The sequence below is a fragment of the Pseudophryne corroboree genome, chromosome 6 (genome assembly GCF_028390025.1).
Source record: "Pseudophryne corroboree isolate aPseCor3 chromosome 6, aPseCor3.hap2, whole genome shotgun sequence".
Taxonomy (NCBI): domain Eukaryota; kingdom Metazoa; phylum Chordata; class Amphibia; order Anura; family Myobatrachidae; genus Pseudophryne; species Pseudophryne corroboree.
This window is the reverse complement of record NC_086449.1, coordinates 78,515,154-78,542,046: the sequence shown is the minus strand read 5'-3', so window position 1 is coordinate 78,542,046 and position 26,893 is coordinate 78,515,154.

Genomic DNA, 26,893 nt, shown 5'->3' with positions numbered 1-26,893 from the left:
CGCCGCGCGACAGGGCATCCGCAATTTCGTTACGCACGCCAGGGACGTGTTTTGCTCGCAACGTAATGTTGTTCACCAAGCAGAGCAAGACTATCTGTGCAAGGACCCGCAGAACCGGCAAGGACGTAGATTTTTGCCGGTTTATGGCAAAAACCATGCCCAAATTGTCGCACCAGAAGAGAACCTGTTTGTTCCGCAGGGCCGTGCACCACAATTCCAGAGCGACTAAAATGGGAAATATTTCCAGCAACAGCATATTCGTCGTAAGGCCCCCGTTAAGCCAGGCCCGAGGCCAGGGACACGCGCACCAGCGGCCTGCAAAATAAGCTCCGAACCCGTAACCGCCAGAGGCGTCCGTGAAAAGCTCCAGGGCTGGGCTAGACACAGCCGCCTCCTGCCAAATGCATATGCCGTTGAAACGAACAAGAAATTCGTCCCAAATGCGCAAATCCCTTCGGATTTCAAGAGGCAATCGAAGAAAATGATGTGGGCGTCTAACCCCAACGGTAGATCGTTCCAATTTTCTACAGAAAACTCTACCCATGGGTATCACCTTACAAGCAAAGTTAAACAGGCCCAATAAGGATTGAGCCTGTTTGAGCGTGAGCTTGCCCGTCGCCAGCGCATATAGGATACCATCGTGCAAACGCAACACCTTGTCCGCAGGGAGCCTACACAAACCACCGACCGTATCAATCTGAATCCCGAGGTAAACCAAGGAGGCGGAGGGACCCTCCGTCTTCTCAGGTGCCACAGGAACACCAAAGTGCCCGAAGAGGGCGAGAGCCCCCTGCAGCAAGCGGAGGCAGCGATCCGAATCTGAAGGGCCGATAAAAAGGAAATCGTCTAAGTAGTGCGAAATGCCCCGTTCGCCCGTCTCCTGCTGGAGACACCAGTGGAGGAAAGAACTGAAACGCTCGAAGTAGGCGCAAGAGATGGAACACCCCATAGGGAGGCACCGATCGATGTAAAAACCATCGTCCAGCTTAAAACCCATAAACCGAAAGGCGGACGGGTGCAGCGGGAGGAGGCGGAACGCTGACTGGATGTCCAATTTACACATCACTGCCCCAGGACCAAAGGACCGGATGATGTCGATGGCTGAGTCAAAGGATAGATAAACAACCCGACACTGATCTGGAGGGATGGCATCATTAACTGATGACCCTGGAGGGCAGGACAGATGCTGGATGAGGCGAAATTTTCCCATGGTCTTTTTGGGCACTATGCCAACGGGGGACAATACGAGGTCCGGCAAGGGGGGTTCCCGGAAAGGGCCAACCATCCTACCTAGCGACACCTCGGCCTCGACCTTCTGGCGGAGCACTTCCGGAAAGTCCCTGGCCGACCGCAGGTTCGTGCCCGTCCCGGGGCCCACACGCCCATGTATAGGTAAAGGGAAGCCCGACGCGAATCCCGAGTGTAGGAAATGGGCGTCTGCCGGCCGCGGGTACCGTCGCAGCCAGGGAAGGAGTGCCCGAAGACTAATTGGGGTGGGGGCTGTGGCCAACGCCAGAGGCCGCGGGCGCGCGGCTCTGCCGGGTCTGCGGTCCGGACGCACCTCCGACCCCAGGACTGGAACAGTCCTTAATCCCGTGTCCCCCCCCACAGCGGATACAGGAGTGACGAAAACGACAGCGGCTGCCTAAGTCGCAGTGTGCATTATTAAAAGCGAAGCATTTTCCATGCCCCGCGCGCCCTGAACCGCCGCGAAAGCCGGGTGAACGAGGGGTGGGACGCTTAGCCCATCTCTTCGCTGTGCCGCTCTCCTCAGCGCCGGCCGGACCCTGGGTCAGTTCCGAGCACAGTTCCACATCTTTTTTGCCGAAGTTATGGATCTGCCGCCCGTGTTGCTTTCTGCGAAAATCCTCGTCATAACGACGCCAGGCCGACCCTTTATACTTGTGGTACAGAACATGTATGAGGAATTGATATCGAACTATGTTCATATGTTCGTCCGGGCGGGTCTCTAGGTAACATGCCGCAAATATCAACATGCAGCGTACCCAATTCGGGTAGGAGCGCAGAGCGTCCTCGCTGCCCTGCCCCTTTTTCTTGGCGGAAAGTAAGGCTTTTCTATCGTCACTAGTAAGAGCGAAAATATTCACATATTGACCCTTACGGATTCTATCCCGGACCCGGGGCCTAAGACCACGTTGCACCGCCGTATTAGCGCAGTGCACGGTGTCCGATTCCACCGAGACTTGGGAGGCGGACGAGGTTGAGTACCGACGCTCGCGTCGTCTGCGGCGCTTAACCCTGTGCAGTCCGCCATCAGAGGAGGACAGGCCCTCCGAGGACGTGGAGGCAAGGGAAGAGTCCGTGTACCGACGCCTGCGGCTGCGCCTGCTGCGCTTGCTAGAAACCTTACGCGCACTGCCGCCGTCACTAGAGGAGCCGGAGTGAGAAACCGATCCTAAGACGCTAAGGGGTGTAACCGCGCTTCCCCGGGACCAGTCGGGGTCCGATGAAGACTCACCTGCACGAGAGGGAACGCCGTCAGTCCCGACGGCCACTGGTCGACTCGCGGATGCACCGACAGGCTCCATTTCTCTCCTGACGTCCGCGGCTGGGGGGACAAAAGAGACATGGTTTTCCCGCTCCTCCACCGGGTTTGCCGCAGCCGGGAGCGGGGCAGGCGGGGGAACCGACGCGCCAGAGGACAGAAGCGGGGCAAGAGCATGCGCAATGCTATCTGCCAAAGAAGTGGAGGACCGCCCAAGTCCCCCGGGTACGGGGGATAGCAAGGGCGCCACTGCCGACACGACAGCCGCACAAATAGCGGACAGAACGGTTGAGTCCACCAAGGGTGCCGCTGACGTGGCATGCGTAGGAAAATCAGAGCCGCCACGCGGGTCGTGCTCCCCACGGGAGGATCGTAAACCCCCCGTTGGGAGCAAGGACCCCGATGATCCCTCACTGTCGGGCGTCACGGTATCGCCGTCCCGCTGGGAGAAATCCCTCGCCAATTGCTCCCGCCGCGATCTTCTTCGATCCCGCGTATTGGCCACCGGAGGAGAAACTGAACAGTCATCGCTGCTGGCAGGAGGGGGCGCAATGAAGGCATGTGACCCCTCCGTATCCACATTAGCAGGAGATGACCGGCCGCGAGGAGGTGCGGAACGGACACCCCCCGACTGTGCACGCCGCCCCCTGGGGTGAGAAACCCCCGTCGGAGGCGCATGGCCGTGGACGGCGGCCGCAGCGCCTCGAGCCAGACGCGGTATCCTGGAGGGGCGCCACAGGGCCACCCCTGGCAGGAGAGGCCCAGTGGGGCACGCCACCGCGGGCAGCCGCAGAACGCCCCCGCCGTATGGGCCCCTCCCTAGTGGAGATAGGTAGAGGAGGGTCTCCAGTAGCGGGGCGGGGGCGACGCCCCACCCTGTCGGGGGGGGGGGCGCAGGCTGGACCTGACTGGATGAGGGGGAGGGGTGAACAGCGGGGACAGGCCTCATCTGTGCCCCCCTAGCGGCATTATCCCTTGTGCCACGCGCGTGCTGCCTGGTCTGTGCAGGTGTGGCAGCCGCGCGACCCCCCTCCCGTCCACCACTTCCCACATGTTTATTAATTGCATGCGGCTGCTGATCCGCGGGCCGGGAGCTCTGTCCCGGCCCCACGTGATCAGGGCAGCCGCGGGTAGCGAGCGGCGAGCTCAGGGACGGCAGGACACCGTCCCTGGCTCTTTGCCGCGTATTTCTCTGGCCGCCCAGCGCTCCGTTCCCCGCCGCGGCAAGCAGCGGGGACGGAGAGCGCACGCGCGGGGGAGCCCGGGCGGGCGGCTGAGCCCGGCCGCGCGCGCCCTGGGGTTCCCGCACCGCCGCTGCAGCCTTTCTTCCTCGTGCCGGCTGGACATCAGACTTGTCCATAAGCCGGGCGGGGAGGCCAGCGGACCGTGTGGGGCGCATTCTAGCGGCCATGGGGGCCCCGGATCAGTGTTAAAGTGAATGAAAAATGAGGACAGAAAAGGTAAGAAAGTATAGGATTAATAAGGATAGGACAAAGCAGAAGGGGAATTAAAGATCAGAGGAAAGGAAATAGAAAGTATGAAATGAGCAGAGAATAAGGAGATTAGTTAGATGTAAGGAGAGTAATACTTGCAGTCTAACGAACAGGCTGAAGAGAGGCAGGAAGTATCCTGCCAGCTGCATATATGCATGACAGGCCAGCCCCCTCTCATGCAGCAGCCAATGGGCCCCCCGGCCCACTCTCTGAGTTCCTCCCAGCCAAAAAACATTAACCCCTCACAGGCCAGGTGATGCCTCGAGCGGCGCTGCGGAGGCCCTGGACGGTGCGTTTATGCCGCTGTGGTCGCATTATGCTCCCTACGCGGTCTTTACGATCACCAGAACGAAGAAAAAACCTCGTAATGCCGTGAGTAAAATACCTAACTGCATAGCAAATTTACTTGGCGCAGTCGCACTGCGGACATTGCGCATGCGCATTAGCGACTAATCGCTCCGTTGCGAGAAAAATATAACGAACGAACAACTCGGAATGACCACCAATATGCGGCACAGGAATGACTGGAATGACTGATGGGCAGGACACTACCACTGGTCTGATGCAGCACAATACAACAACACTGTAAGGGACTTGTGGTTGTTGTTATTATTATACGGCAGCAGTGGATATATAGCAGCAGCGTATATCGTCACTGGAATGACTGATGGACAAACACTACCACTGGTCTGATGCAGCTCAACACAACAACACTGTAAGGGACTTGTTGTTATTATTATTATTATTATTATACGGCAGTAGTGGACATAAAGCAGCAGCGTATACCACTGTGACTGCCTCGTCACCGGAATGACTGATGGACAGGACACTACCACTGGTCTGATGCAGCACAACACAACAACACTGTAAGGGACTTGTGGTTGTTGTTATAATTATTATACGGCAGCAGTGGACATATAGCAGCAGCGTATATCGTCACTGGAATGACTGATGGACAGGACACTACCACTGGTCTGATGCAGCACAACTAGGGTGGCCAATCCCGGGATCAGGATCGGCGGGATCCCGGGATTTGGGGCCAAAAATGCCGGGATTTGAATCCCGGGATTGGAGCCTTCATTCCCGGGATTCACGTGCGCATGCGCACTACTGATTCTTGACCGGGCAGTGCCGCTGAGCACAAGCGCTCGGCTCAGCCTCAGACGCTGCCCGGCCCCGGCTGCCCTGCTGTGTGCGGCGTGACGTCAGCGAGGTCACGCTGCACAGCCCCTTCAGCCATGGCCGCTCCTTCCGTCCTCCAATGCGCCTGCCTGCCAGCCAGCCCTCCTGCCCACCACAATTTGAAAGTAAAGAGGACTCTAAAGCAGGTGCACTGTGAGTGATACTCGCGCTGCGCTGCCCTGCTGCCTGCCTCTGGACCTCAGTGACCCCTCTACTCCATAGTGAGTATTATATATATCTATATATATATCGTGCGGTATGGCCCGGCACTCCTTACGCTCCCCAGCGTTATTGGAAACTTGCCCCCGTGCCTTCACCTCCTGGAAGAATTCCCCATATATCGATAGCAATGAGAGCGGCACTGGGAGACGTGGTATACAAGTTGAATGAAGAAAGTGCTTTTATTAAATCAACGTTTCGGGGACGCAGCCCCTTCGTCAGGATACAGTGTACAACAATATTCAGTGTTTAAATACCTGTGCAAGTAGAGGTTACTCACCGCCTCCAGCCGTCACGCCGCCCAGATCCCGGAACCAACGTCACTCCCCTCACAGGAAGTGACGCGTCACCGGTCCATCTAGCCGGCGTTCTCGGGCTGTGGGAAATAGGTAACCATGACAACGTCAACAACACTCGTGAAATTAAAAAACAAAACAGAACGTAAAGTGCAGTGAAAAAAATTGTTCAAAACTCGTTGCCATTGTTACTTACTTGTGCAATCAATTATACAACAATATAATAATAATGTTCATGGATAATACAGCCCATTACAGTAATTAAAAACGATGAACTGCCCATTCAAATATATGGTAAAAGTGATATAAATAATGCTTTTTAAATAAACACTTATAAGTTAAATATTAGAGGACCACGGCTAACTTTCGTGTGGACAGGTTCAAGCAACCTCTGTCCCCACTTCTTACTATTACAAAGTACTTAGATTTAATCTAGTTGGTACATCACAGTGATAAATTTACAAGAAGCATTTCAAGCTTAACATCTCATTCAGTCCCTTCGGATATACTGTGTTGAGCGTGGAAATCCACTTTGCCTCAACCTGCAATAATTTCTTAGATCGATCACCACCGCGTAACGATGGTGGGACATGATCGATAATCTTATAACGCAGGGTGGCCATACCGTGTTTAGCTGCCACAAAGTGGCGGGCCACCGGTTGGTCGCTAGTCCCCGCCTTATAGGCCTCCCGTATGGCATACCGATGCTGTGCCATCCTAGTTTTGAATGCACATTCGGTTTTGCCGATATATGTCAAACCACAGGGACACGTCAACATATAAATGACGAATTTAGAATCACAAGATAGTGGGTACATAATGCTATATTTCCTACCTGTATGGGGATGCTGAAAAAACTCCCCTGGTGTCAAGTAACTACAGGTGGTGCACCCACTACATTTGAAACAGCCATTTTTACGTTTCAAGAAGTTTTTAACTGGGATATCTTTACCAAATTTAGATATGTCTGTCTTTACGACATAATCCCTAATACTCCTACCCTTGGAATAACTATTAAGGAGTCTGGATTGATGTACTTCTCCCAAATCCTTATCGGTGGCCACAATCGGCCATAAAGCTTTAGTTCTAGAAGCTATGCACTTGCTGCTGGTGCTATATTGTGTTACCCAGGGTATCCTACTCTTAAGTTGTTTTGGAACTTTAGGGATCAGTAGTTGATGTCTTGTTATCCCTAAGGCTTTGCGTTTGGCCTGTTCCAAGAGCTCGAGTGGATAGCCCCTTTCTCTAAACTTAATGGTCATTTTTTCCAATTGTTTATCGCGTTCTGTCGCTACATTGGTAATGCGACAGACCCGTAAAAATTGGGAGTATGGCAAACCCCGGGTAGTGGCTCTTGGGTGAAAACTATCAAATCTTAACAGGTTGTTTCTATCTGTCACCTTAGTATACAATTTGGTATCAATCACCCCATGAGTAACAGTGATACAAACATCCAAAAAATTAATCTGTGTATCATCAATCGACACTGTAAATTTGATGGGACTTACCGAACAATTATGTTGATCAATCAACTTGGTTAGTTCATCTCTAGGGCCCCCCCAAAAAATCAATACGTCGTCTATGTACCGCTGATATAAACATATTTGCGACGTGATTCTGGTGTCCTGTAAAAACAACTCTCTTTCTAGTTCCCACATGTACGTGTTGGCGAATGCCGGGGCCACTGCCGACCCCATGGCACAGCCAGTGCATTGAATATAAAACTTCTTATCGTACATGAAGTAATTATGTACCAGTGTGAATTCTAAAAGAGACAGAAAAAATTCTATATCGGGACCAGTATAAAGGGGATTGTTGGTTATTAGTCGCCTGACCGCCTGTACACCTGCCCCATGAGGGATGCAAGTGTACAGGCTCGCCACGTCTACGGATGCTAGTGTCACATCATGTGGGAGTGTCCCTAATTTCTCAAGTAGACGTAATAGGGCAGATGTGTCTTTAAGGTGAGTGGGAGTATTTTGTATGCACGGCTGCAAATAACTGTCAGAGTAAACAGATATTACCTCACACAGTGAGCCTCTGGCCGAAATTATAGGCCTACCCGGTGGATTCACTGCATCCTTATGTATTTTAGGAATCACATAGAATATAGGAACCACCGGGCAGTCAACACACAGAGCTTTGCTAACACCTACTGAGATGCTACCATTATCCACAGCCTGTGCCAAAATAACTTCCAACTCCTTTTTAAATACACTAGTTGGATCGCTGGATAATTTAGCGTATGTATGTACATCAGATAATAAACGTTCACATTCATTCTTATAATTTGATGTGTCAAGAACTACAATACCCCCTCCCTTATCAGCCTGCCGTATAATAATGTCCTCTCTTTTACTGAGGCTCTTCAAGGCTTCAAATTCATCTTTGGTGAGGTTAGGGACTGACTTGACATTAGAGTTTAAATCTACCTCATCCAGCATTCTGCTGACAGTTTTTATAGAGGTATTATTGGTATATGGTTCAAATGTGGACTTCATCAATCGTCTCACCTGTGGTGGTAAAGAGTCCTTCACTGTAGATGTCCCAGATACTTCCTGTTTGGAAAAATGTTCTTTGAGTTTAAGTGATCTTATCAACTTGTAATTGTCAATTTTCTGTTGAAATGAGTCCGCCGACCTGGTGGGGATAAAGGAGAGACCCCTACTCAATACTCTGGTCTCGATGTCAGAGATTTGACCCGAGGATAGGTCAAAGATCAATTGCGCCTTCCCTTCGGGGGTTTTGATGCGGTGTTGGCTCCTCGCCTGCCTTTTTGTTTGCCCCCCTCTCCTTGTTGGGGCACCTCTCTTCCGGCTATTATTGCCCGGGTACGCACCCCTAAAGGGATATCCCTTCTGTTCTGTGGGGTGTCTTGGGCTGTCTCTTCAGCTTCGCTAGCTGAGGTGCTGGAGAATTGGGGGCGCTGCGACCTCCTTCTAAATGTTGCTGGATGCCCACTGCGGGGCGGAAGAGGCTGGCTGGCCAACCATGCATAGACTTTATGTTGATCATAGTCCTGCTGAACTTTAATCCTCTTCTGTTTTTTAAATTTGATGAGGTTTAATTTGTATTGTTCCACTTCATCTGTGAGTTTACCAAGCCAATCAGGGACAGGTGCTATGTCCAACTTATGCTCGTTCTGGAAGAGAGCAATCTTGTTTCTTGTGAGTGTTAATTCTCGGGTGGACTCTTCTATCACAAGCAATAACAGGTCCATAGAGCACTTATTAAGTACCGCTATCCATTTTTTACAGAAATTAATGTCATAGCGGCCTATAGTCGGCATGTTATGGATCCTGAATCCACGTGGGATTTGTTTGGCTCTATAGTAATCTGACAGAGTTATAGCATGGTACATAAAGTCAGTCTCTCTTTTTCTAAGCTTTAATAGTTCCTTAAAGGTGTCCTCACTGGATTTGGTAATGTCGGCATCAAATACTGTCTCCTTGCTTAAAATGCTTTCCGCCTCTGCCTCTGAAAAACTCAGTGTCTCATACGTATCACATTGCAAAAATCGGGTTGCCCCTTCCGCAGCTGCATCGATAGGGCTGGACATCATGAACACTATAGTAAAGTGCAATTTATAGTGCAAAGTTCAAGTAGTGATACTGTGAAAGTGCTAAATAAAAAGTGCTGGTGCTGACAAACCTCCTGCGGCTGTTAAAACGGGTTCCAAGGGTGCCTTGATCCAGGCTAAGGGTCCTGTAGCTTCAGAATCCCTCGCTCCTATATCGTGCGGTATGGCCCGGCACTCCTTACGCTCCCCAGCGTTATTGGAAACTTGCCCCCGTGCCTTCACCTCCTGGAAGAATTCCCCATATATCGATAGCAATGAGAGCGGCACTGGGAGACGTGGTATACAAGTTGAATGAAGAAAGTGCTTTTATTAAATCAACGTTTCGGGGACGCAGCCCCTTCGTCAGGATACAGTGTACAACAATATTCAGTGTTTAAATACCTGTGCAAGTAGAGGTTACTCACCGCCTCCAGCCGTCACGCCGCCCAGATCCCGGAACCAACGTCACTCCCCTCACAGGAAGTGACGCGTCACCGGTCCGTCTAGCCGGCGTTCTCGGGCTGTGGGAAATAGGTAACCATGACAACGTCAACAACACTCGTGAAATTAAAAAACAAAACAGAACGTAAAGTGCAGTGAAAAAAAATATATATATAGAATTAATTAATGCTGCAGCACTCTGAGTCTTTTAAACATCAAAGGTGTATTGGAAAAATCACATCATGATTTTTTCAGTACACCTGTGATGTTTTTAAACGACTCAGAGTGCTGCAGCATTAATTTATCCCATTGCTTCCATCACTTTATTCCCTGAAGCAGAGTGCCAGGCTGTATGTACCATAATATATATATTGTAACACTGTAGGGGTGCAAGGCGCCTTTTCCTGGGGAATATGGCCGCATGCAGCAGCTGAGGAACAACACAAGTCCAGTTTCTGGTACAACTGACCCCGGCCAGTTTTATTGAAACAGAAAATAAAACAAACCCCAAAATAAAAATACCTTGCCTGTCCGGCACTAACTAAACATAAGATATTCCTAACTGTCACTAAACAAAACACAGAGTTCTTCAGTACATACTGTATAGCTTACTTGCATCAGAAAACGTGTCTCTCACACACAGATCCTGCAGCCTTCCCAGGCAGTCTGCCTATACTAATCAGGTTAGAAGCACTATAACACTCTTACACAGCTGAAACCCTGATTAGCCCTCTGTGAGGCCAAAGACCCGAACTGGGCCCAATGTCTAGAACTCGCCTTATCTCTCTCTCAGAGCCTTTACCCAGCTTTTACAGCAAACTGAAAAGGTTCAGACAAAACAAAAAGCATTTTTCCTAGAAGTTAACATTTTCTAAAACATGTAAGACAAGAACCTGGGACAAATATACCTGCCCTCAAACACTATCCCAGTGTTCTTGTCACATATCCCCCTCCCCTGTTTCGACCTAGGGGCCGGAACACTTGTAGCCCCCAAACAGAAGATGCGAGACAATGCATCTGCGTTGGCCAATTGTGTTCCCGGTCTATGTTCAACAGTAAACTTAAAATCCTGCAACGCTAGAAACCATCTAGTTACCCGAGCATTCTTGCCTCTATTTACATACATCCATTTTAAAGGGGCATGATCCGTCACTAGTCTGAATTGTCTACCCAAGAGGTAATATCTCAAGGTATCTAGTGCCCACTTAATGGCCAAAGCCTCCTTTTCCACAATGGCATACCTTTTTTCATGCTCATTGAGTTTCCTACTCAAATAAATGATAGGGTGTTCGTCCCCATCTCTGGTTTGGGACAGCACAGCACCTATCCCTACCTCTGAGGCATCTGTCTGTACCACAAATTCTTTTGAAAAATCTGGTGTTATCAACACCGGTTGTGAACACAAAGCCACTTTTAACGCTTGGAACGCCTTTTCTGCATCAGGGTTCCATTTCACCACATTTGACTGCTTCCCTTTGGTAAGGTCTGACAACGGCACCGCTGTGGTCGCAAAATTGGGAATAAACCGTCTATAGTACCCAGTAATTCCCAAAAAAGCCCTTACCTGTTTTTTATTCACTGGACGAGGCCAGTTTTGAATAGCATCAACTTTATTCAATTGGGGCCTAATCAGACCTCTGCCTATGGTGAAGCCCAAGTATTTGACCTCCTCCATTGCGAGGCAGCACTTCTTTGGGTTAGCAGTTAACCCTGCCTCTCTGATTGAGTCCAGTACTGCTTGTACTTTAACCAAATGGGACCCCCAGTCTTTACTGTGAATTACCACATCATCCAAATAGGCAGCTGCATATTTTCTATGGGGCCTCAAAATTTTATCCATCGCCCGTTGAAAGGTTGCTGGAGCCCCATGCAACCCAAAGGGTAACATCTTATACTGGTACAGCCCCTCCGGAACCGAAAAGGCTGTTTTTTCTTTGGCGCTATCAGATAAAGGTATTTGCCAGTAACCTTTGGTCAGGTCCAATGTGGTGAGAAACCTGGCTGTTCCCAGCCTTTCTACAAGCTCATCCACACGGGGCATGGGGTATGCGTCAAACTTGGACACCTCATTTAACTTACGAAAGTCATTACAGAAGCGTATGCTACCGTCGGGCTTCGGGATGAGCACTATGGGACTGGACCACTCACTGTTAGACTCCTCTATGACTCCAAGTTCTAACATGGTTTTAACTTCTTTAGAAATAGCTTCTCGCTGAGCTTCAGGAATCCTATATGGCTTTAAATGAACCCTGACCCCTGGTTCTGTGACAATGTCATGTTTTATTATGGTCGTTCGGCCAGGCAGCTCTGAAAATACCTCCCTATTTTGGATGAGAAATTCTTTAACCTGATTGTTCTGATCAGCTGATAATGTCTCTGACACCTTCACTGCGGGAAGCAACCGGGGTGAAGACACCGAAGGGCAAGGCTCCGCTGACAGAGACAACCTATCTTTCCAGGGTTTGATTAAGTTAACATGGTAGATCTGTTCGGGTTTTCTCTTTCCCGGCTGGTATACTTTGTAATTAACCTCATTCACTTTTTCCCTAATCTCAAATGGACCCTGCCATTTAGCTAGGAATTTGCTTTCCACAGTGGGTACCAAAACAAGAACTCTATCTCCAGGAGCAAATTCCCGTATCTTGGCACTCCGGTTATAGACCCTCTGTTGAGCACTTTGGGCCTGTTCCATGTGCTCTCTGACAACAGGTACCACGGCTGCAATCCTATCCTGCATTTGTGTTACATGCTCAATAACGCTTCTATAAGGAGTGGGCTGTCCTTCCCACGTCTCTTTGGCAATATCCAACAGCCCTCTGGGGTGTCTACCATACAACAAATCAAATGGAGAAAACCCCGTAGAGGACTGAGGAACTTCTCTGATGGCTATTAACAAGTAGGGCAACAAACAATCCCAGTTTTTCCCATCTCTCTCAACAACCTTTTTTAACATACTTTTTAATGTTTTATTAAACCTTTCCACCAACCCGTCAGTTTGGGGATGGTAGATGGACGTCCTGAGGTGAGTGACCTTAAATAACTTGCACAATTCTTTCATGATCCTTGACATAAATGGAGTACCTTGGTCAGTCAAAATTTCTTTTGGTATTCCCACTCTACTAAATACCTGCACCAGCTCCCTAGCTATCGCCTTGGTTGTGATAGTGCGTAAAGGGACAGCCTCAGGATATCGAGTGGCATAGTCCATAATTACCAGGATATACTGATGGCCCCGAGCAGACTTTAACAAGGGCCCCACGAGATCCATGGCTATTCTGTCAAACGGGACCTCTATAATAGGCATGGGAACTAGTGGGCTCCTGAAATGGGGTCTAGGGGCATGATACTGGCATTCAGGACAGGAAGAACAATATTCAGACACTTCTTTATAAACCCCTGGCCAAAAGAACCTTTGTAAAACTCTTTCAGTGGTTTTTTCTGCCCCTAAATGTCCTGCGGTAACGTGACTATGAGCTAAATCTAGTACCGTTCTCCGATAAGGCTGGGGAACTACCAACTGTTCCACCACATCCTCACCCCTTTTGACAATGTGGTACAAGAGCTCATTACAGATGGCCATGTGGGGATACGTAACCCTGTCACCTGGTACCACAGGTTCCCCATTAACAATCTTAACATTCTCTCTAGCCTTTATTAAGGTAGGATCCTTTAACTGTTCAGACGCAAACAGATCCTTCTTTACCTCCAGGTCAGGCACGCTTTCCGTTCTAACTACTATGTCTCTGTTCCCAGCAAGAGGGTCCTCACTGGACTCCCCATCTGTCACTTCCCCAGCCAAACTAGCAAAAGGCAAAGGGCCAGAAAGTTCCGAAGACCCACGTACATCCATAAAATCACCGGTATTATCAACTGGCTTTTTACTTCTCACATCTGTAGATAACCGTGATTCCCACAGTTTCCAAAAATGAGGAAAATCCCTCCCTATTATGGCCTCATGCACCAAGGTAGGGACCAGTCCCACTTTAACTATTGCTGACCCACAACAAGTTTCTATATTCACCTCAGCAGTGGCATAATGTTGGGTATCCCCATGTATGCAAGTTACCCCAATAGGTATTTGCTGGACCTTTAAGGGGTTCACTAACCCAGCTTTCACGAGGGTAACTAAACTTCCTGAATCTAGCAAGGCCTCTACCCGGTTACCCTCTAAGAACACATCACACATTTGTTTTTCCAGCTCAGGTGAAGGTACCACAGTACAGGCTAACCTAGCAAAGAAAGACATTCTGCGACATTCAAAGGCAGCATCACATTGCATGGGTTCTTGCGTGACTGGGCAATTGGCAATAACATGACCTGGCATACCACACCTAAAACATTTAATCACACGATTATCAACCCGTTTGGGCAGCATAGACCGTTCTAGCCCCATTGGCCTGTTTCCAGGGCCAGTGTTTACAGTCTCTCCAGCCTTGCGTTCTCTTAACCGCCCAGCAACGTTTTCCCACGGAACAGTCTTACCAGTCTTTACTGAAGGGCGCTGTCGAGGATCTATGGGTTGCTGGGTGGTCATCAGTAGTTCCTCTGCTGCCAAATACCTCTCTACCATGTCCACTAATTGGTCAGCAGTACCCGGGTTTCCATGGCTCACCCACTTGCGCAGGACCATGGGCAAAGATCTCAAGTAGCGGTCCATGACGACTCTTTCCACCATCTGGGGACCAGTTAATGTCTCTGGCTGTAGCCATTTTTTTGTTAGCTGAATAAGGTCGTGCATCTGGGAGCGCGGAGGCTTCTCCATGGCGTACAGCCAACGGTGCACCCGTTGTGCTCGTACGGACAGCGTGACTCCCAGGCGGGTCAGGATCTCAGTCTTTAGTTTATCATAGTCCCGAGCCTCAGCAGGGCTTAAATCAAAGTAAGCTTTTTGGGGCTCACCTGACAGGAAAGGTGCCAGCAGACTGGCCCACTGTGCTTTCGGCCAGTTCTCACGCTCGGCAGTCCTTTCAAACGTGGTCAGATAGGCCTCCACATCATCAGCCTCTGTCATTTTCTGCAGGAAGTGACTGGCCCGTATAGAACTAGAGCTGGTTGGAGCACTGACGGCCACATCTCCAACCCGAGCTGCAAGTCTCTGCACCACTTCTGCTAAGGCCTCTCTATCCTGACGCTGTTGCCTGTAAAGTTCATCAACAACTGCCTGCTGTTGTCTCTTATTTTCCTCCATTGCCACCTGCTGCTGTCTGTTGGCCTCCTGCTGTAGTCTCCAATTTTCCTCCATTGCCACCTGCTGTTGTCTCCTATTTTCCTCCATTGCCACCTGCTGTTGTCTCCTATTTTCCTCCATTGCCACCTGCTGCTGTCGGTTGGCCTCCTGCTGAGCCGCTGTAGCTTGCAGCAAGGCTTTAAGCAGATCCTCCATGTCGACAGATTTTTCAGGCGGCTTTGTAGCTGCTTTCACCCAGGACATATATCAAACCCTCAGGGGTGAGTCTCAGTAACTTCACACTGGGCTGTATCTGCATAAACCACCGTTTTCTGCAGGCCTCACAAAGCTGCTGCTTTCACTTATGCGCAGAACGGTGTGCTCGCATTCTCCACCAAGTTGTAACACTGTAGGGGTGCAAGGCGCCTTTTCCTGGGGAATATGGCCGCATGCAGCAGCTGAGGAACAACACAAGTCCAGTTTCTGGTACAACTGACCCCGGCCAGTTTTATTGAAACAGAAAATAAAACAAACCCCAAAATAAAAATACCTTGCCTGTCCGGCACTAACTAAACATAAGATATTCCTAACTGTCACTAAACAAAACACAGAGTTCTTCAGTACATACTGTATAGCTTACTTGCATCAGAAAACGTGTCTCTCACACACAGATCCTGCAGCCTTCCCAGGCAGTCTGCCTATACTAATCAGGTTAGAAGCACTATAACACTCTTACACAGCTGAAACCCTGATTAGCCCTCTGTGAGGCCAAAGACCCGAACTGGGCCCAATGTCTAGAACTCGCCTTATCTCTCTCTCAGAGCCTTTACCCAGCTTTTACAGCAAACTGAAAAGGTTCAGACAAAACAAAAAGCATTTTTCCTAGAAGTTAACATTTTCTAAAACATGTAAGACAAGAACCTGGGACAAATATACCTGCCCTCAAACACTATCCCAGTGTTCTTGTCACAATATATATATATATAGTGTTCACTCTAGGTGTCTTTCACAGGGCGCTGCGCCCTGCCCCTTTTTTAGACACCTGAATGCCGCCCTGCCCATTTGTGTGCGCCCTCCCGCCCCGCACTTTGCTGCCCGCCGGACCCCGCCAAGCCACCGGACACATTACTGCAGTAATCCAGTGTGCTTAATCACAGTCACACTGTCTCCCTGCATGAGAGACAGAGACCTCCGCGGCCCGCCCCGTCTGTACCGCCCCATCTGTCCCGCCCACCTCGTCCGTCCCGCCCGCCCACCTCGTCCGTCCTTAGTTGTCAGCCGCCGCATCTCCCCTCCTCTGCGAGAGACAGGAGGGCTGGGTTTGCCTCTCCCGCCGAGGCAAACCCAGCCCTCCCTCCTCTCTGTGTGCATGGCCAGACACCCGCGGGCAGCCCCCATCTCCCACCAGTCAGTGCCACTGGCCAGCGTACCCATCTACCGGAGTGTGACCCTCAGCTGCCAGAGTGTGAGTAAGTAGATACACACAAAGTAATGAACATGTATTTTAATGCATTGCCATATCCTGCCCCCACCCCCTGCATGTGACCCCATTTACCCCCAGCCTTTGTGTGTGGCACACTTATCCCCCTCACCCTGGTTTGTGCGCCCCCCCCCCCCCCCCCGTGTGTGTGACACCTTGTGCCCCCCTGCCCCCCCCAACCCCCTGTGTGTGGCCCCACTACCCCTTGTCTTATGTGTGTGCGGAACCATCTACCCCCCCCCTCCTCCTCCAATGTGTCTCAGTGCTTTCTACCTGGTGCAATGTTTCTCGGTGCTCTCTACCTGGTGCAATGTTTCTCGGTGCTCTCTACCTGGTGCAATGTTTCTCGGTGCTCTCTACCTGGTGCAATGTTTCTCGGTGCTCTCTACCTGGTGCAATGTTTCTCGGTGCTCTCTACCTGGTGCAATGTTTCTCGGTGCTCTCTACCTGGTGCAATGTTTCTCGGTGCTCTCTACCTGGTGCAATGTTTCTCGGTGCTCTCTACCTGGTGCAATGTTTCTCGGTGCTCTCTACCTGGTGCAATGTTTCTCGGTGCTCTCTACCTGGTGCAATGTTTCTCGGTGCTCTCTACCTGGTGCAATGTTTCTCGGTGCTCTCTACCTGGTGCAATGTTTCTCGGTGCTCTCTACCTGGTGCAATGTTTCTCGGTGCTCTCTACCTGGTGCAATGTTTCTCAGTGCTCTCTACCTGGTGCAATGTTTCTCGGTGCTCTCTACCTGGTGCAATGTTTCTCAGTGCTCTCTACCTGGTGCAATGTTTCTCGGTGCTCTCTACCTGGTGCAGTGTGTCTCAGTGCTCTCTACCTGGTGCAGTGTGTCTCAGTGCTCTCTACCTGGTGCAGTGTGTCTCAGTGCTCTCTACCTGGTGCAGTGTGTCTCAGTGCTCTCTACCTGGCGCAATGTGTATAACGTGCTCTGCCTGGCGCAAAGTGTAGAATGTGCTCTGCCTGGCGCAATATGTATAACGTGCTCTACCTGTCGCAGTGTGTATAGGAGGTTCTACCTGGTGCAGTGTGTATTAGCTGCACTATTGTGTGGTGTAATGTGAATTGCCACTATTATGTGGCCATGCCCCTAACCCCACGAAAAACAACGCCCCTAAATTTGCGCCTTTGGCGCGCACTGCCCATTCTTTATCATGTGGGAATGGGAGGACCAAGCATTATAGTATGTACCTAATTTTGCCCTTCTAATTGAAAAATGTGCCCTCCCGAACGAAAAATGTGCCCTCCCGAATGAAAAATGTGCCCTACCCGTGATCAGCACCCTGCCCTAAAAAATTCCTAGAGTGAACACTATATATATATATATATATATATATATATATTATACATACACAGTACAATCCCGGGATCCCGGGAATCCCCGGGATTGGAAAAACGGCCCGGATTGGCCTCCCTAAGCACAACACAACAACACTGTAAGAGACTTATGGTTGTTGTTGTTGTTGTTATTATTATACGGCAGCAGTGGACATATAGCAGCAGCGTATATCGTCACTGGAATGACTGATGAATAGGACACTACCACTGGTCTGATGCAGCACAAACCAACAACACTGTAAGGAACTTGTGGCTATTGTTATAATTATTATACGGCAGCAGTGGACATATAGCAGCAGCGTATATCGTCAGTGGAATGACTGATGAAGAGGACACTACCACTGGTCTGATGCAGCACAACACAACAACACTTTATACAGCTGCACTGGATATATGGCAGCAGAGAACACCAACACTGTGACTGGCTGGACTGATGCAGCACAATACACTAACTACACTGGACTGGACAGCACAACACAGCACCACTTTATACAGCTACACTGGATATATGGCAGCAGAGAACACCAACACTGTGACTGGCTGGGCTGATGCAGCACAATACACTGACTACACTTGACTGGACAGCACAACACAGCACCACTTTATACAGCTACACTGGATATATGGCAGCAGAGGACACCAACACTGTGACTGTCTGGACTGATGCAGCACAATACACTGACTACACTGGACTGGACTGAGCAGCACAACATAGCACAAGACTCGCCACCCCACTTTCCCGCCCCCACACAGACAGTGAACACTGAGGACACGTCCTCTCAATACACTCTCCGAGACTGGAGTGAAAATGGCAGCGACGCACGGCTTCTTATATGGATTCCAAATCCTGCGAGAATTCGACAGCGGGATGATGACGTTTTGCCGCGTTCGGATTTCCGAGTCAGGCAGGAAAATACGAGCCTGAGACGTGAAGTTCGGTAGGGTTCGGTTCTCTAGTAATAAGACACTCAGGAGCTGAGTTACTGTAATAAGATATTACTAGGGTAATGAGACCCTCAGGAGATCGGTTACTGTAATATTATGTTACAGGGGTAATAAGGCACTCAGGAGCTGGGTTACTGTAATAAGATGTTACATGGGTAATAAGACACTCAGGAGCTGGGTTACTGTAATAAGATGTTACATGGGTAATAAGACACTCAGGAGCTGGGTTACTGTAATAAGATGTTACATGGGTAATAAGACACTCAGGAGCTGGGTTACTGTAATAAGATGTTACATGGGTAATAAGACACTCAGGAGCTGGGTTACTGTAATAAGATGTTACATGGGTAATAAGACACTCAGGAGATCGGTTACTGTAATATTATGTTACAGGGGTAATAAGACACTTAGAAGCTGGGTTACTGTAATAAGATGTTGCAGGGGTATTAAGACACTCAGGAGCTGGGTTACTGTAATATCATGTTACAGGGGTAATAAGACACTCAGTAGCTGGGGTACTGTAATAAGATGTTACAGGTGTAATAAGACACTCAGGAGCTGGGTTACTGTAATAAGATGTTACAGGGGTAATGAGACCCTCAGGAGATCGGTTACTGTAATATTATGTTACAGGGGTAATAAGACACTTAGGAGCTGGGTTACTGTAATAAGATGTTACAGGGGTATTAAGACACTCAGGAGCTGGGTTACTGTAATATCATGTTACAGGGGTAATAAGACACTCAGGAGCTGGGTTACTGTAATAAGATGTTACAGGGGTAATAAGACACTCAGGAGCTAGGTTACTAGAATAAGATGTTACAGGGGTAATAAGACACTCAGAAGCTGGGTTACTGTAATAAGGTGTTACAGGGGTAATAAGACAATCGGGAGCTGGTTTACTGTAATAAGATGTTACAGGGGTAATAAGACACTCAGGAGCTGAGTTACTGTAATAAGATGTTACAGGGGTTATAAGTCATTCAGGAGCTGGGTTACTGTAATAAGATGTTACAGGGGTAATAAGACACTCTCAGGAGCTGGGTTACTGTAATGAGATGTTACAGGGGTAATAAGGCACTCAGGAGCTGGGTTACTGTAATAAGATGTTACAGGAGTAATAAGACACTCAGTAGCTGGGGTACTGTAATAAGATGTTACAGGGGTAATAAGACACTCAGGAGCTGGGTTACTGTAATAAGATGTTACATGGGGGATTAGACACTCAGGAGCTGGGTTACTGTAATAAGATGTTACAGGTGTAATAAGACACTCAGGAGCTGGGTTACTGTAATAAGATGTTACAGGGGTAATAAGACACTCAGGAGCTGGGTTACTGTAATAAGATGTTACAGGTGTAATAAGACACTCAGGAGCTGGGTTACTGTAATAAGATGTTACAGGGGTAATAAGACACTCAGGAGATCGGTTACTGTAATATTATGTTACAGGGGTAATAAGACACTTAGGAGCTGGGTTACTGTAATAAGATGTTGCAGGGGTATTAAGACACTCAGGAGCTGGGTTACTGTAATATCATGTTACAGGGGTAATAAGACACTCAGGAGCTAGGTTACTAGAATAAGATGTTACAGGGGTAATAAGACACTCAGAAGCTGGGTTACTGTAATAAGGTGTTACAGGGGTAATAAGACAATCGGGAGCTGGTTTACTGTAATAAGATGTTACAGGGGTTATAAGTCATTCAGGAGCTGGGTTACTGTAATAAGATGTTACAGGGGTTATAAGTCATTCAGGAGCTGGGTTACTGTAATAAGATGTTACAGGGGTAATAAGACACTCAGGAGCTGGGTTACTGTAGTAAGATGTTACAGGGGTAATAAGACACTCAGGAGCTGGGTTACTGTAATCTTATGTTACAGTGGTAATAAGACACTCAGGAGCTGGGGTACTAGAATAAGATGTTATAGGGGTAATATAAGACACTCAGGAGCTAGGTTACTAGAATAAGATGTTACAGGGGTAATATAAGACACTCAGGAGCTGGGTTACTGTAATGAGATGTTACAGGGGTAATATGACACTTAGGATCTGGGTTACAGTAATAAGATGTTACATGGGTAATAAGACACTCGGGAGCTTGGTTACTGTAATACAATGTTACAGGGGTAATAAGACACTCAGGAGCTGGGTTACTGTAATAAGATGTTATAGGGGTAATAAGACACTCAGGAGCTCGGTTACTGTAATAAGATGTTATAGGGGTAATATGACACTCAGGAGCTGGGTTACTGTAATAAGGTGTTACGGGGTAATAAGACACTCATGAGCTGGGTTACTGTAATAAGATGTTACAGGGGTAATAAGACACTCAGGAGCTGGGTTACTGTAATAAGATGTTACAGGGGTAATAAGACACTCAGGAGCTGGGTTACTGTAATAAGGTGTTACGGGAGTAATAAGACACTCAGGAGCTGGGTTACTGTAATAAGATGTTACGGGGTAATAAGACACTCAGGAGCTGGGTTACTGTAATAAGATGTTACAGGGGTAATAAGACACTCAGGAGCTGGGTTACTGTAATAAGGTGTTACGGGGTAATAAGACACTCAGGAGCTGGGTTACTGTAATAAGATGTTACAGGGGTAATAAGACACTCAGGAGCTGGGTTACTGTAATAAGATGTTACAGGGGTAATAAGACACTCAGGAGCTGGGTTACTGTAATAAGATGTTATAGGGGTAATAAGACACTCAGGAGCTGGGTTACTGTAATAAGATGTTACTGTGGTATTAAGACACTCCGGAGCTGGGTTACTATAATAAGATGTTACAGGGGTAATAAGACACTCAGGAGCTGGGTTACTGTAATAAGATGTTACAGGGGTAATAAGACACTCAGGAGCTGGGTTACTGTAATAAGATGTTACAGGGGTAATAAGACACTCAGGAGCTTGGATACTGTAAAACAGTAGGTGACATACAGTTCTGTCAGGCATGCAGAGTGTTAAATGGTGCCCATATGCCTGTCATACTCTTGGGGAGGGGGAATGCCCGGGAGCTGGTAACCAAAATCTCAGTCCAGATGGTGACCAGCAACTGTATTTGTAGAAGGAACAGATGTGGGTGCAGCGTTAGAGACTTCAAACAGCTGGCGGGAAGGGAAGGTGTTAAAGCATTGGATGGGGGACTCCCTACTAAACTGTGACTTGTATGCACACACTACTACAGCATGGCTCTTCCACGCCGCACACTACACAACTAGGAATGCAAACAGCCTTATTGCAGAACTTCATGCACATCCACAGAACAGAAATGTATAGTATATTTGTAAGTTACATTTCTATACACAGATGACATCCGCATATACTGTACTCGGGTGTTTCTACACAATACTAAGAAACAATAGTTGCTCAGATACCCCAAAAGATATATACAACAACGACAACACACACAGAAGAAATATACGCAGCCTATTTATTCAGGCTGTTCAGGATTTCACACTAACAAAAACAGGCGATTTGTTGGCACAAAGGGAAAGCCTACTGAACAATGGCAGCACCTATAGTGCCACCGCTGTCCTCTAACGCGTGCTGTTATGGCCTCTTCCCGTATTATGATGCATAGTAGTACAAGTTTTGTTGATGCCAGCACATGGGTGTGTAGTATTGTATGCCAGTGGCCAAGCTCCCGGCGACCAGCATTCCGGCGCCGGAATCCCAACCGCTGGCATACCGACAGCGTGGCGAGCGCAAATGAGCACCTTGCGGGCACGGTGGCACGCTAAGTGCGCCATGCTATTTATTCTTCCTCCAGGGGGGTCGCGGACCCCCAAGTGGGAGATAAAGTGTTGGTATGCCGGCTGTCGGGATTCCGGCGCCGGTATACTGTGCGCCGGGATCCCGACAGGCGGCAAACTGAAGACCACCCCTGCACATATATCACACTCCTGGTGTTTTATATATTTCAGTTCTTCAAATTCTGTCCTAAAGTCTCACAGCCCATTCATTTTTGGAACTTTTTAAACATTACCTGTGCATCCTACTTTTACACTATCATACCCTCCAACATATTTACACATAAAAAGCGGTACATATTAGGAAAGAGGGCGTGGCCTCTTTCCTATACTTTTAATGGGATTTTGGCGAGTCAAAAATCGGTACAGACCATAAAAAAAGGTACTGTACCTGGCAAAAAGGTACAGTTGGAAGGTATGCACTATGGGGCATATTTATTAGAGATGAGCGGGTTCGGTTTCTCTGAATCCGAACCCGCCAGAACTTCATGTTTTTTTTCACGGGTCCGAGCGACTCGGATCTTCCCGCCTTGCTCGGTTAACCCGAGCGCGCCCGAACGTCATCATGACGCTGTCGGATTCTCGCGAGGCTCGGATTCTATCGCGAGACTCGGATTCTATATAAGGAGCCGCGCGTCGCCGCCATTTTCACACGTGCATTGAGATTGATAGGGAGAGGACGTGGCTGGCGTCCTCTCCGTTTAGAATTAGAATAGATTAGAGAGACACTTGATTTACTAATTTTGGGGAGCATTAGGAGTACTCAGTAGTGTACAGTGCAGAGTTTTGCTGATAGTGACCAGTGACCACCACTTTTATTTATAATCCGTTCTCTGCCTGAAAAAAGCGATACACAGCACACAGTGACTCAGTCACATACCATATCTGTGTGCACTGCTCAGGCTCAGGCCAGTGTGCTGCATCATCTATATATATTATATATCTGTCTGACTGCTCAGCTCACACAGCTTATAATTGTGGGGGAGACTGGGGAGCACTACTGCAGTGCCAGTTATAGGTTATAGCAGGAGCCAGGAGTACATAATATTATATTAAAATTAAACAGTGCACACTTTTGCTGCAGGAGTGCCACTGCCAGTGTGACTAGTGACCAGTGACCTGACCACCAGTATATAATATTAGTAGTATACTATCTCTTTATCAACCAGTCTATATTAGCAGCAGACACAGTACAGTGCGGTAGTTCACGGCTGTGGCTACCTCTGTGTCGGCACTCGGCAGCCCGTCCATAATTGTATATACCAGTGACCTAACCGTGGTTTTTTTTTCTTTCTTTATACATACATACTAGTTACGAGTATACTATCTCTTTATCAACCAGTCTATATATTAGCAGCAGACACAGTACAGTGCGGTAGTTCACGGCTGTGGCTACCTCTGTGTCGGCACTCGGCAGCCCGTCCATAATTGTATATACCACCTAACCGTGGTTTTTTTTTCTTTCTTTATACATACATACTAGTTACGAGTATACTATCTCTTTATCAACCAGTCTATATATTAGCAGCAGACACAGTACAGTGCGGTAGTTCACGGCTGTGGCTACCTCTGTGTCGGCACTCGGCAGCCCGTCCATAATTGTATATACCACCTAACCGTGGTTTTTTTTTCTTTCTTTATACATACATACTAGTTACGAGTATACTATCTCTTTATCAACCAGTCTATATATTAGCAGCAGACACAGTACAGTGCGGTAGTTCACGGCTGTGGCTACCTCTGTGTCGGCACTCGGCAGCCCGTCCATAATTGTATATACCACCTAACCGTGGTTTTTTTTTCTTTCTTTATACATACATACTAGTTACGAGTATACTATCTCTTTATCAACCAGTCTATATATTAGCAGCAGACACAGTACAGTGCGGTAGTTCACGGCTGTGGCTACCTCTGTGTTGGCACTCGGCAGCCCGTCCATAATTGTATATACCACCTAACCGTGGTTTTTTTTTCTTTCTTTATACATACATACTAGTTACGAGTATACTATCTCTTTATCAACCAGTCTATATATTAGCAGCAGACACAGTACAGTGCGGTAGTTCACGGCTGTGGCTACCTCTGTGTCGGCACTCGGCAGCCCGTCCATAATTGTATATACCACCTAACCGTGGTTTTTTTTTCTTTCTTTATACATACATACTAGTTACGAGTATACTATCTCTTTATCAACCAGTCTATATATTAGCAGCAGACACAGTACAGTGCGGTAGTTCACGGCTGTGGCTACCTCTGTGTCGGCACTCGGCAGCCCGTCCATAATTGTATATACCACCTAACCGTGTTTTTTTTTTCTTTCTTTATACATACATACTAGTTACGAGTATACTATCTCTTTATCAACCAGTCTATATATTAGCAGCAGACACAGTACAGTGCGGTAGTTCACGGCTGTGGCTACCTCTGTGTCGGCACTCGGCAGCCCGTCCATAATTGTATATACCACCTAACCGTGGTTTTTTTTTCTTTCTTTATACATACATACTAGTTACGAGTATACTATCTCTTTATCAACCAGTCTATATATTAGCAGCAGACACAGTACAGTGCGGTAGTTCACGGCTGTGGCTACCTCTGTGTCGGCACTCGGCAGCCCGTCCATAATTGTATATACCACCTAACCGTGGTTTTTTTTTCTTTCTTTATACATACATACTAGTTACGAGTATACTATCTCTTTATCAACCAGTCTATATATTAGCAGCAGACACAGTACAGTGCGGTAGTTCACGGCTGTGGCTACCTCTGTGTCGGCACTCGGCAGCCCGTCCATAATTGTATATACCACCTAACCGTGGTTTTTTTTTCTTTCTTTATACATACATACTAGTTACGAGTATACTATCTCTTTATCATCAACCAGTCTATATATTAGCAGCAGACACAGTACAGTGCGGTAGTTCACGGCTGTGGCTACCTCTGTGTCGGCACTCGGCAGCCCGTCCATAATTGTATACTAGTATCCAATCCATCCATCTCCATTGTTTACCTGAGGTGCCTTTTAGTTGTGCCTATTAAAATATGGAGAACAAAAATGTTGAGGTTCCAAAATTAGGGAAAGATCAAGATCCACTTCCACCTCGTGCTGAAGCTGCTGCCACTAGTCATGGCCGAGACGATGAAATGCCAGCAACGTCGTCTGCCAAGGCCGATGCCCAATGTCATAGTACAGAGCATGTCAAATCCAAAACACCAAATATCAGTAAAAAGCCTCTTTTTTTCTTTGCGTCATGTGCTGTTTGGGGAGGGTTTTTTGGAAGGGCCATCCTGCGTGACACTGCAGTGCCACTCCTAGATGGGCCCGGTGTTTGTGTCGGCCACTAGGGTCGCTAATCTTACTCACACAGCTACCTCATTGCGCCTTTTTTCTTTGCGTCATGTGCTGTTTGGGGAGGGTTTTTTGGAAGGGACATCCTGCGTGACACTGCAGTGCCACTCCTAGATGGGCCCGGTGTTTGTGTCGGCCACTAGGGTCGCTTATCTTACTCACACAGCGACCTCGGTGCAAATTTTAGGACTAAAAATAATATTGTGAGGTGTGAGGTATTCAGAATAGACTGAAAATGAGTGTAAATTATGGTTTTTGAGGTTAATAATACTTTGGGATCAAAATGACCCCCAAATTCTATGATTTAAGCTGTTTTTTAGTGTTTTTGGAAAAAAACACCCGAATCCAAAACACACCCGAATCCGACAAAAAAAATTCGGTGAGGTTTTGCCAAAACGCGTTCGAACCCAAAACACGGCCGCGGAACCGAACCCAAAACCAAAACACAAAACCCGAAAAATTTCAGGCGCTCATCTCTATTTATCACAATCCGCATCTCAGATGTGGATGTGATGTGATAAATTCGCCCCAATCCACAATGCGATAATTGAATACATCGCAGGGATGTATCAATTATTGCATGTAGGGACAGAGCTTGCAAGAAAGCTCTGTCCTAGCTAATCCTCTTTCCGTAGTTGTCAGGGCATTTAGCGCTACCCCCACCCCCCTTTCCCTTCCGTTTATACTTACCAGCCCGGTGATCAGTGAGCTCGCTCCTCCGGTCAGCTAGTCGTCGGGGGTGTAGTATGTTATGACGGCGGTTGGGCTCCCGGCAGCCAGCATACCGGCGCCGGAATCCCGAGACCAGCCGGTCGTCGGACTCCTGCTCTGTGACCACGATCAGCTGTGCTTTAAACTGGCATCTCATATGCTGTAAAGTGAGCCGGTTTACAGCACAGCTGACCGGGGTCACAGAGCAGGAGACCAGTGAATAGCTGACTGGAGGAGAGAGCTCATCGATCACTGGACCCCTGCAGGTCATTTTTCTTTATATTTTTTTAAGGTGATCACCTTGTGGTCTATATTTAGACTACAAAGCTGATCACAGGAGCTGGTTCCCAGCTCTGCTCTGCCTGTCAGAGCAAAGCAGTAGTCAGGGAACGTTGGGGAAGCCTGCTTAATGCCATCTCCAGATAGCGTTGTTATCTCTGGGTTCCC